General features: G+C 45.0%; 1 non-coding gene across 1 annotated transcript; it reads left to right on the top strand.

Annotated features, from left to right (window-relative positions):
• Window positions 1–9,545: 9,545 nt before the first annotated feature.
• On the top strand, window positions 9,546–9,618 carry TRNAK-UUU. The gene has a single exon. It is a non-coding gene; the product is annotated as a tRNA-Lys (tRNA).
• Window positions 9,619–12,986: the final 3,368 nt, after the last annotated feature.

Genomic DNA, 12,986 nt, shown 5'->3' with positions numbered 1-12,986 from the left:
AGAGCCCGATGCGGGGCTCGATCCCAGAACCCTGGGATCATGACCTGAGCCGAAGGCAGAGGCTTTAACCCACTGAGCCACCCAGGCGCCCCTGAAATGAAATTTTCACTAGGGTGGTTCAACATCACATTTGAGTAGAAGGAAGAATCTGTGAACTTGAATAATAGGACAATTAAGATTCTGCAATCTGAGGAACCCACTGGAAAAAGAATGGAGAAAAATGAATAGAGTCTACTGGACCTGTGTGACACCATAAGTGGATAAAATGTATATCGGAGTCACAGAAGGAGAAAAAAGAAAGGGACAGAAAGAATATTTGAAGAAACAAGAGCCAAAAACTTCCAAATGTAGTGAAAGTCATGAATCTACAAATCCAAAAAGCTCAACAAATTCCAAGTAGACTCTAAGAGACTCTAGTGTATAATGAGATACATTATAATCAAACCACTGAAACCAAAGACAAAGAGAAAATCTTGAAAGCAACAAGGGAGAAGCAACTCATCACACATAAGAGCTCATCAATAAGATAAGCAGTCAATTTCTCATCAGAAACCATGGAGGCTAGAAGGCAGGGGAATAATTTGAAGTACTGGAAGAAAAATGAATATGTCAAGCAAGAATTCTTTATCTAGTAAAACTTCAGAAATGTAGGCGAAATTAAGTCATTCCAGAAAAACAAAAGCTGTGGGAGTTCATTTCCACTAGACCTACCCTACAAAAATTGTTAATGGAAATCTTTCAGGTTAAGATGAAAGGACACTAAACAGAAACTCAAACTATATGAAGAAATGAAGATCTCTGATATAGGTAAATAAATAGAAAAAATGTAAAAGCAAATATCATTTTTAAAAAGATTTTATTTATTTATTTGACACAGAGAGAGAGAGAGATCACAAGGAGGCAGAGAGAGAGGGGGAAGCAGGCTCCCTGCTGAGCAGAGAGCCCGATGTAGGGCTCGATCCAAGGACTCTGGGATCATGACCTAAGCCGAAGGCAGAGGCTTAACCCACTGAGCCACCCAGGTGCCCTTAAATAAATAAAATCTTAAAAAAAAAAAAAAGATTGTTTGGAACTAGCATAAGGATCGACACATGGGACAGAATTGAGAATCCAGACATAAACTTATACATCTATGGCCAACTGACTTTTGGCAAAGGTGCCAAGTCCATTCAATTAAAGAAAGAATAATCTCTTCAAAAAATCCGGGACAACTGGATATCCACAGGCAAAGGAATGAGTTGGAACCCTACCTCACACCATCTACAGAAATTAACTCAAATGGATCACTGACCTAAGGATGAAAGTAGAACCATAAACCTTTGAGAAGAAAACATAAAATTAAATCCTTATTACCTCTGACTTGGAATGGATTCTTAGGTATGACACCAAAAGCACAAACAACAACAAAATAAGTTGAACTTTATCAACATTAAAAACTTCTGTATATCAAAGGTCATTAACAAGAAAGTGAAAGTATAACCTACAGAATGGGAGAAAATATTTGTAAATCATGTATCTGATAAGGGTTTAATATCCAGAATATATAGGTAATTCTCACAACTCAGTAGCAAAAAGACAACCTAGTTTAAAAGTGGGCAAAGGATTTAAATAGATACTCCTGGAAAAAAGATACACAAATAGCCACTAAACTCACAAAAAGATGCTCAACATCATTAGACACTGGGAAAATGCAAATTAAAACTACAATGAAATACTACTTCACTCCTACTTGAATTGCTATAATAATTTTTTTTAAAAAGTGAGAATGTGGAGAAACCAGAACCCTTGTATATTGCTGCTACATTCCCACCTACAGGAAAGTAAAATAGTGCATTTGTTGTGGATAAGTTTGGCATTTGCTCAAAAAGCTAAACATAGAATTAGCAGACAACCCAGCAGTTCCCTTCCTGGGTATATACCCAACAGAACTGAAGGATTCAAACATACTTGTATAGCAATGTTCACTGCAACATTATCACAATAGCCCCAAAGCAAAAATAACCCAAGTGTTATGGATAAACAACACGTGGTAATATACAGATGATGAAATCCTATTCAGCCATAAAAAGTTATGGAATTCTGATATATGTCCCAACATGGATGAACTCTGAAAACGTCATGCCAAGTGAAAGAATGCAGACACCGAAAACCATATAGTATACGAACCCACTTAAAAGAAATGTTCAGACTGGGCAAATCTATAATAACAGAAGTAGATTAGTGGTTACCTAAGACTGATGAGGGGAGGGAGAGAGATGGGGGGATAATAGCTCAAGGGTATGTGTTTCTTTTTGGGGTGACAAAAATGTGCTAAGATTGGTTATGATGTTTGCGTCACCACCCAGCAAATGGGCTGAAACAATTGATTTATACACTTTAAATGAGTGAATTATATGTTATGTAAATTAAATCTCACTAAAGCGTTTTACTAGGCAAGCGATTTAGATAGACATGCCTCCAAAGAAGATAGACGGATGGCCAACAAGCACCATAAAAAATGCTCAACGTCGTTAGCCATTGGAGAAAGTCAAATCGGAACCAAGCTGAGATTTTAATTCACATTGTAGGATGTCTGCAATAAAAAGAGATAGTGGATGTTGATGAGTGGGTGGAGAAATCAGAGCCCTCACCCTGGTGAGATAGTAAAAGGGTGCAATTGCTTTGGAAGCTCGTTTCTCAAAAGGTTAAACATACAATTATCATGTTACCCAGCATGTCCACGCTTAAGTGTAAACCCAAGAGAAATGAAAACATATGTCCACACAAAAATTTATAGACATTGGTTCATAGTAGCATTATTTATAATAGACAAAAACGAAAGCAACCTAAATGTCCATCAACTTACGAATGGATAGGGGCGCCTGGGTGGCTCAGTGGGTTAAGCCTTTGCCTTCAGCTCAGGTCATGGTTTCAGGGTCCTCAGATCGAGCCCCGCATAGAGCCCCGCATCGGGTTCTCTGCTTAACGGGGAGCCTACTTCCCCCTCTCTCTCTGCCTGCCTCTCTGCCTACTTGTGATCTCTGTCTGTCAAATAAATAGATAAAATCTTTAAAAAAAAAGAACAAATAAAACTTGTAAATATAAAAAGTTCAGGAAAAATTTTTTTTAAATCAGTACATAAAGTCATGAAATGAACCATAAGATGTCTCTGAACTTCTTATTCTTACTGCTTAAAGCTAACTCTCTAAAAGTTCTTTTTCTGTATTTGTCTATATATTTTACATGTAGTTACAAGCATATAGAATATTCTTTTACATGAATAAAATCAAACTTTATGCACGTTGGTTTTTTAACATATATTTTGTATGTTAATAACATATAGTTCCACCCCATTCTTGGATCAGCTCCATTGTATTCTATGGTAAATGGAGAACTGGTTTTAACAGGGTTGTTCAGACTCCTCTCAATTAATTTGTACTGCAGATACTACAGTAAACATTCTATTGATGTATCTATAATCCATATCCATATCTATATAGCTATATGCCAGTATCTATTCAGAGGATGATTTCCTAACAGAGAGATTGTCTGGTAAACACTACTCTAAAAAAATCATTTACAAGTGTTTTGGGACAAGGACCTGGAGACCTTTCATGCAGAGCAATATGAATATTTTACCACTAGGTGGCAGGAGAGGTCTATTAATCTCTGAGAGGAGCATGCAGTGTGCATTTCAAAAACTTGGTACAACAACCTAGATATAATAATATCTCCTAGATGATAATGAATAAAAGAAGGAATCATGACATCGACTCAAGTTATACCAGTGAAAGTTTCATGAATGATAACAGCAGAACATTTAGAATCTTTCTAATCACTTTACTTGATAATGATGAAATATTTTTCTTTTTTAAAGTAGACTCCATACCCAAAATGGGGCTTCAGCGACTCCTGGGTGGCTCAGTCGTTAAGGGTCTGCCTTCAGTTCGGGTCATGATCCCAGGGTCCTCAGATCGAGCCCCGCACTGGGCTCTTTGCTAAGCAGGAAGCCTGCTTCTCCCTCTCCCACTTGCCCTGCTTATGTTCCTTCTCTTGCTGTGTCTCTCTCTGTCGAATAAATACATAAAATCTTAAAAAAACAAACAAACACACAACAACAACAACAAAAACAAAGTGGAGCTTGAACTCACGACCCTGAGATCAAGAGTCACATGTTCCACGGACTGATTCAGCCAGTTGCCCCAATAATGATCAAATATTTTTCCATAAGTGTTGGAACTATTACAACTGTTAAATCACATTGCTATAGTATATGCAAATCTAAAGTTCCCAGATTTTTCCCAGTCATGTCTTCTTGTGAGAAAACCGATGACTGTTTTGCACACTGCCCCCTTAGTCATAAGCCATCTTTTGCAATGCCAGCAGGCTTAATGGGAAGGGGGTTCGCACGCTGGGAAGGAAATGGTATCTTCTGTTTCTAGTGAAAAACTTTGGAAGCTGTGTGGGATAAAGGTCCCTGGAGCAGGAAAAAGGAATGCAATTTAAGCTATATATCGGAGGGACTCACTTCGGAAATTGTATGTGGGGTTTGAGAAGAGGAATTAATTGTATAATAGAAGCATATACCATAGAAATTTAAAGGTCATGGGGATATACTCTGTGTTAGGAATGTGCTAGAATATCTCGACTGTGTTGAGGTTCGGGATAGTTCTCAATTTAGTTTAAGAACACGTCTTTGGATCCCAGTAATATTCTATACGTAGGATCTTAGAAGATCTAGAGGCATGGCCCTCTGCCATCTTGTTCTAACGGCATAGCAGTGTGACATCTCTGTAAAGCCAGTCTTTACTGTCGCTGTATTTGAGTGTCAATTAAACATCCGAGCCTAATGAGCAGTGGGTGACGTATGGAACTGCTAAACCACTTACCGTTTCGTACTCCTGAAACTAATATAACTCCGCGTGTTAACTAACTGGCATTAAGGTACAAACTTACAAAAAAATTACAGCCTAGGTTTTGTTATAATCCTGGGATCAGGAAACCATATCCATGGCAAACGGGAGAGAAACAGCTCCAAAAGTTCTTCAAAACTTCGTAGCTACTGGGAGGTTGATTTTCTTTCCACATTAAAAATCTGTTCTGCCACAGGAGTTTTCAAACTTACTTATATTTAGCCTCAGACTCTTGTAAAAATGAAATTTTGACACAAGATCTCAATATATAGAATCCAAACTGATGAAATGGAAGGTAGGACTCGCAGTTGAAAACCTCTCAGAAAGGGGCCCAGAGGGCTTCTGGGAATACTGGACTGCGTGGCTCCCCCAGTGCTTCCTGCAGGTGGAGCCCCCCCCCCCCCCGCCCCCTGCGCTGCCCTGTGGCCAGGCCACTCCCAGGTGTTCCTGACTACCTCTGAGTCGCCCTGACTCACTGAACAAGCAATTATCCAGTGCTTACTGTTTGCCAGGTCCTGGGATGGATCCTGGATACACAGAAATGAGTAAGGCTGCGTCCTCATCCTTGAAGAGCTCACAGTCACGTGGAGAATTCCTTTCCACACTTCAGGGAGCCTTATATCTGCCTGGGCTGCTCATCAAAAAATGCCTATTTCTAGGTCTCCCCCAGAAATGTCAGTTGAAAAGGAAAGAGGTGGAGCCCAGAAATCTTCCAGCTTAATAAGCATCAATCCAGTGGGAGAGGCAGAAACACAAACAAGGAGAGTCATCGTGGAGCAGCGAGCTGAGAGTGATGGCGGAGGCCTGCAGGGGCAGTCACGGGAGGGCCTGGGAGTGCAGAGCGCCCTGGGGGGAGAGGAGATCAAACATAGCTTTGGAGGGAGTGTGACATAGACTGACGACACGAGAGTGATGAGAGTGACATTTGGGCTTGGGGATGGCACCATGGAGACCAGCCAGGGGGCCAGTAGAATAATCCAGAAGAGAGGTGGTAAAGGGCTGGGCTTGGTCCGTGGTGGCAGGTGGTAATCCAATACCAGCAATTGGAACGGCTGACACTTGTTACCGCCCACCACTCACTGTGCTAAAGGACTTGCCCTATAGTTTCATTTAATTCTCACAAATCCTACAGGGTAGCTACTGCTAGTAACCCTATTTCATAGATCACGACACGGACGTTTGGAAAAGTCATACAATTCGCCAGAACAGGCACCTAGTTTTCTTCCTCTGCAAACCTATGCCTTCAACTACAACTATTAAATCACATTGACTCTTAAAGCATATAGAAAAATGAATGGATTAACACAATCTGTAAGAGGTAAGTTCTAAAGGACTTGATGACTGGTTGGAGGTAGGGGGTAAGGAATGACTCTAGCTTGGGGCACCCGGATGATACCATGACCCTGGGCAGTGAATTCTGGAAAGGAATTTGCTTACGGTTGGAAGATGCTTGGGCTGTGATGAGGTTGAGCTATGGACCTAGGGAATATCCCCTGGGTAACTGGATAGGTGGGCCTGAGGCTTGGGGTTGAAATGAGATCGAGATACAGGTTTGGGAGTGAGAGGAAACCATGAAATTCAGTGAGTTCACTCAGGGAGAAAGTGTAGAGTGAGAAGAATAGAAGAACCCAGAGGGGGAAGAGGAATCTGCAAAAAAGACGGAGAAGGAATTTGACATAGCAATGAGATGTCATTGGAGTGAAGGTAGCAGAGTTTCAAGGAGACACTGCTCAGTAGTTCAAGTGCACTAGGCAGGTCTAGGAGGGGGGCTGACCAATGGCCAGTGGATTGGAAAATGTGATGACTTCTGGTGACCTTAAGGAGAAGAGTCTTGGGAGCCTGTCAGAGCATGTGGATTATAATGAGCACTAACAAAGCAGAAAGAGCAAATGTGAATCTTAAGACTGAGAGGAGAAGTGGGGAGAACAATTTCCTGCTACTTACAGGGGAGTGTAGCAGCTGGAGGATAAGTTTCAAGGGCTTTACACATGCAGCTTTGGCATTTACCACCATCAACTTCTAGGATGGCACGTGTCCTTTATCCTTTCCCTCATTGCTTCAGTAAACACACAAGTGACCTTGGCTTTCAAGCCCCAAAAAATGTGGAAGAGACCTTTCAACCAAAGATAAAGGTGAGGGGTGACGTTTGCCCCTAAATCCCCCATTCCTTGGGAATCTCTCCTGCGTTCCCACGGCTGCCGTGACAGCAAGCAATCCAGGTTTTCGTTGCTGTGGGAGGTCAGTCAACAGCGGAATCTGTCATCCCATCTTTACCGGACGATTACCGGGGAAACAACCGGTGCTTGGCTTAACCCATTAACACTTGCCAAGTCTCTCTTTTCACTGGCACCTTTCCAGTTCTGCAGAACTCATAAAACTAAAACGACAACAAGGAGCTGTTGGGTGGCCCTGGATCAGACTCATGTGTCACCTGGCCGTGATCACGCCTGCCACACCTGCCAGTGTCTGTCCTGGCTGCTTCATAGAGCGCCTCCTGCTAAGTGTCCAGCAACTTCCTTGGGGCGCAGTGCGTCTGCCCAACACCCTCCTAAGCTAGCCTCCATCTCTGCTCAAATATTCCTATGGAACAAAAGCATTGTTTCATTCCACATTTATTTATTTATTTATTTGTTTGTTTAAAGTTTCTATTTATTTGAGAGAGAGAGAGCACGCACAAGCTGGGTGAGGTGGGGGAGGGGCAGAAGGAGAGAGAGGAGACTCCCCACTAACCAGGGAGCTCCACACAGTGCTTGAATCCCAGGACCCTAAGATCATGACCTGAGCTGAAGGCGGATGCTTAACCGACTGGGCCACCCAGGTGCCCCTCATTTCACATTTTATTAAAAATAACAAATCTAAAAAAAACAAAAACAAAACCAAATCTTTGCCTATTTAAGAGGAGGGCGATTGGGAATTGCTCCTCTGTTTTCTGCAAACCCCAAGCAAGGAAAAATCAACCTACCTGGTTTGTTTGGGATGAGCAGGGGTACAAGTAAGTGAAAGAGCTCGGGTCCTGGGTTCCTCTAAGGACCCACAGACAGGTGCAGAGTCAAGGTGGGGAGATTTGAATGGTTTTGGGGGGGGGTGCAGGTGGTTCGAGTTTAAAGTTGACCATATGTATAACCCAGGGGGGATGCGGAGTGAAGTGTCCTGTATGGGGAAGAAATGGGAGCCACAGAAGGGATGACTAGTGGAGTAGGTGCTGAGGGGACGGGGACCCAGGAGAAGAGCGGAGCACTGAGACTGGAGGGCAGGAGGGGAGCTTGGCCTGGGTCTAGATCATGACAAGAACCACAACATACTGGGCACTTGCTACGTGTCTGACCCTGCTGGGCACTGACAACCATTGTGCCCATCCAGACATTCTGCAGGCAAAGAGAATGGGGCTCAGACAAGTTAAGCAACTTGTTCAAGGTCATACGATTAGTAATTGGTTATCCCATGTTGAACCCAGGCAGCCTCCCTCTGGGGATGGTGCCCTTAGTAGCACCATACATTATATGGTCCAACAGGTTTTAAGCAAATGGCCTGAAGTTGAAAGAGATCTTGGCTTCATCGTCTTCCTTTAGCAAGAAGTCAAGTCATCTGCCCAGAGTGAGAGGGACAGCAACAGAAGGGGAGGTACGGAGACAGGAGTAATGGCCGGTAATCCCTTGGGGCATGATGTTATCCAAAGACAAGGAGAAGTGTCCTTAGAGGGCCTGTTTGAAACAGGGCACTTGTTGTTTCCTCTGCAATTATCTGTAAGATTGTGACTTCTTACCGGTAGCATAGAGTCCTTTGGGCCCTGACCAGAGAGGGCAAATTGTAGCACCCATCCAGCATGGAGGGGAGAGAAACTGGGGTCAGTTCTCTGTGAACTGTGGCCTAGGATGAGTAGGGAAGGCAGGAAGGTCGGGAGACCCTGGCAGAAGGGGAGGAAAGGGAATGTTGCATGGGTGAGAAGGACTGCAGGCTGTGCTCAGAAGGTGGGTGTATCAGTTGGGGGCTTCAGGCTAAAATGTGAATTCAAATGACATGAAACAATAGAACATTTATTGTGGCATGGTTGTGAGTTCCTAACTAAGGTCATTTCAGGCTGGCTGAGAAAGGGTTCACGACTGCCTTTTTCCTACCAATTTCCATTCTCGGGGCTCATCCTCCTGCTCGAAGCAATGGGGTCCCACGAGTTCCAGGAGTTAAGCAACGGAAGTGACGATTTCTGAGGACTTGCTCTTTGGAGCAAGGAACTTTCTCCCGCAACATCGCAGGGGGCTCCCTCATGCTCCGTGGCCAGCATTGGGTCACAGGTGGGCTCCTGAGTCAGTCCTCAGACCCTCAGACCCTCAGATCTCGGCCCAGCCCTGAAGCAGGTGGGGTGGGATCTGCCTCTGCTGAACACTTGCAGATGTGAGACACGTGCCCCCTAGCCCGTCCTTGTCCTGTTAGGGAGGCAGAGTCCCTCACAGGCAGGTATTGGAGCTTGTGATGTTTAAGGTGGAATTCAAAACATAAGCAAGATCCAGGCAGCAAGCCAGGTGGGGAGTGGGTGGCTGAAATCTAGCAGGGATGGAGGTGTCTAAAGTTAGGATGGTCAAGGAATCGGAAGGCAGGACGTCTGCATGGATCACACACACTGATGTTGACAGTGCCAAGAATGAAGGCAATAGTGGTGCCCGGCTGGCTCAGTCGGTAGAGCAGATGACTTTTGATCTCAGGGTCGTGGGTTCGAGCCCCATGTTGGGCATGGAGCCTACTTAAAAAAATAATAAAATTTGGGAGAAAAAAGGAATTAAGGTGATAGATGGCAAGGGTGGGGCAGTGGGGGTGGAGAGAGGGACCCCCGCAGGTCAAACTGCCAGCTCTTCAATAAATGACAGGGATGAGGGACAAGAGGGAAGGAGGGAGGGCTGTCCTTCCTTTCCTTCTTCACTAAACCCAACCGCATATAAGGTCTTTAAGGGTTTTCAAGTCTGATCCCCAAGCACTCTGTTGGGGCAGAAGCTTCTAGACCAGCCACGTGATAGTCCAGTGAAATAAAAGGCCCTGGGTGGGTTCCAGGTGTTGGTCCTTTTCAGAGCTCCTCAGATTCCTCCAACACACAGCCATGCTTGGGACCCTGCTCTACCTCTTGCGCTGCAGCCCCTTATCGTCTCAAAGGGCAGTTGGAGCAGAGCCTTCCTAAATCACTCAGTGGAATGAATGTATTAAGCCCCTATGCTCCAGGCACTGGGAGGAGAAAAAGGAAAAGCACGTGGTTGCCTCTCCCCCACATGCCCACCAGGGGATATGAGCACACACACCGCTACGGTAGAGACTTGTGGGTGCCTCCTGGCCGGCAGGCTCCCCAGCGTCAGGGCGACTCTGCATGCAGACTTGGGACAGGCGAGGCTCTTGGGGGAAGACGCAATGTAGCGTCTTCATCTCCATTTCACTGAAACCGCCCCCCCCCCCACCCCCGACCCCAGCCAGCCAAGTGTACTTCCTGGATCTTGTTTCTATTTTGAAACAAGCCTCAGCAATCTCAAACTCTAAAATCTGTCAAAACTTCAAAATAAAATCTCAGCGTCTTGGAATGAAATATAAGAGAAATGCAGGCTTCGTGATAAGGCTCCTTGTCTACCTTTCTAACTTCAACCCTTGCCACTTCCCCCAGGGACCTTGCAATCCAGCCTTATAGGCAATTTGCAGCCTCCTAAGAGTGCGGTACCCCCTCAGGCTTCTGGATTTTTGCATCTATTTCTCTCCTCCTCTGAAAGATGCTTTCAGGACAAGCATGGAGGGACACATTCTGACTTGAAGAAATAGTATGAGTGAAGGTCATGGTGATGACAAGGAAACACTTTGCCCAATCCTGCTGGCAGATTGGGCAAGGAGGATCTGAGGCTGTGGGTCTCCGTTGGCGTCAGAATCCCTGGGAGAACTTGCTAAACTGCAAATGCCTGTCCCCATTGGCCCCCGGCTATGGTATGGCGGGGCTGAGGGTGGGGCTCGGGGTCTCCATCTCTAAGAGGCTCCCAGGTCTTGTAGCTGCTGCTCACAGAGGGAAGGAAAGTGTAGTCTTTGACCAAAAATGGAGGTATCAGGATAGGGCTTCAAGCAGGGATGTGACTTTCGTTGGTTGCTCAACAATTATTGATTCATTGTGTACCTACTAAGTTTCTGACTCTGGAAATACCAAGGATAAGAATAACTTAATATCTGATCTCAAAGGTTTTTTGGCCCGGCGGGAGAGGCAGTAAACCACAGTGGATCATAATACCTGGTGGTGAGTCTCAGAGGGAGGTGTGCGTAGGCTGTGATGTAATCAGAAGAACGGAGCTGCACAGACGGGATGTCACCCGAGCTGGGCGTGGCCGCCTGAGAAGCCACAGCTGTGTGTCCCCCAGAGACCTGAGGGCGGGGCCAGGGCAGGTGACTGTGAAGCTGTGCAGCGCTGTCCGGGATGGAAGGTGGTCCTCATTTCTGCCCCCTTCTCGGTTACCCAGCTTTATCACTACACAGCAGGTCTCTGTACCAACGTTTCACCTGGCTAGGGTTTTAGCTTTCTCACACGGTGAGATGCAAACTCAGCAGTTCATCCCTCTCAGACCTGGAACAACCTGCAGGAGCTGTCTCCCTTACGGTGTGTTCTAACTCACCATCTGGCCGCATTCCTTAAGCCTCACGGTCCGTATGCACTTGCGGAAAATGCTGATTGTGAATGATGACGCTTTTTAAAAACCAGAATAACAGCACCTAGATTCCTAGTGCTGAGCACATAGAAAGTATTCCACAATGGGCCTGATCATAATTGTAATTATGTAGCACAGGTGTGAGTGGGAATCATGCAAACCCCACTGTCCAGTCCTGCATGGCTACCTGAAGTCTGTTAGCAGCTCAGCCCTCCATGAACCCCCAGAGGAAAACCTGCCCCTGCTTCAGCAGTTCCACCACGGGCCTCATCAGCTGGGCGGCCCCTCCATCAAACAGACAGCATTGCTCTGTGCGCTCTCTACCTAACTGCCCCTAGAAAGGCAGAGCCTGCCCCTCTTTTCAGGATGCCGAGATAAGGACTGGCAATGGCCATGCTAGTTTTCAGCTCCATCCCTTAGTGTGTGAACACAAAGAGAGCTTTTCTACTGCCTGGAACCCCAGTTTGCTCATCTATAAAACAGGCACAGTAGTACCAACTTTGGAAGATTACTGTAAGGTTAAAGACACATAGACGGTAAAGGTCAATGTGAGTAGATGGTAGTCTACCCTAGGTCTTCTGACTGGTTCCATGAGCTCTTTCCACTTCACTGGCTCATTGCACAAACGGGTTCCAGATGCCCAGTCAGTGCCAGGTGCTGTGCTAAGTGCTGGGATTCCATAGCAGGCTAAATGAGGTCCCCTGCCCTCATACCCCATCACATTTGGGGCAGGTTTCTCTTCTTCACAAAACAAGCACCTGCTTCTTTGCACGTAGACTTTGGTTGTGGTAGTGCAGAGTAAATACAAATCTAAAAAGGAAAAATTTGATTTTTCCCTGGTGCAAAAGGAAAAGAGCCTCTCCTTTCCTTTCTTAAAGAGCGTTTACTCTAGAAAACTTATACATTCTTTGTCCTTTTGGAGATGTGTGTAAATATTTTTTAAAAAGCTAAATAGAAAAAAAAGGAAAAAAAGTTAAATAGGCCTTTTGCCAGTTCTAACCCAGAGACGTTCTTTCTCAAGGTCCTGGGAGCCATCTCTCTGAAATGTTAACTTTATTTCCAGGAGAACCTGACTTCAAACCCACCTTCTGTGGTACCCACATGAGAATTTTATTGCTGCTTTGGATAAAGACAATTAGCAAATAAAAACAGCCACTCTAATTACCAGTTAAATTTAGGGTGAACTCTGGGTGACAAAACGTGCTGTTCAGTCCTCTAACTTGAGAACATGATGTAGGTGTCGCACCTGCCTGGCCATATAAAAGGGCGAGATTTCTCGCTGTCTCTGCAATATCTTTAGGGGACCGCCCTAAACTGTCTTCTTTCTCTTCAGTTCCCTTGGGGAGTTTTTGGGGGTCTGGCAGGAGATTTTGTTTTTCTTTATAATTAGCCAACAGTAAAAACCAGGCTGGCTGGAGAGCGCTTTGTTGCAATTTGGACA

Source organism: Meles meles, chromosome 12 (genome assembly GCF_922984935.1).
Source record: "Meles meles chromosome 12, mMelMel3.1 paternal haplotype, whole genome shotgun sequence".
NCBI classification, from domain to species: domain Eukaryota; kingdom Metazoa; phylum Chordata; class Mammalia; order Carnivora; family Mustelidae; genus Meles; species Meles meles.
The sequence above is the reverse complement of the archived record's forward strand: the minus strand, read 5'-3'. Positions and strand labels throughout refer to the sequence as shown.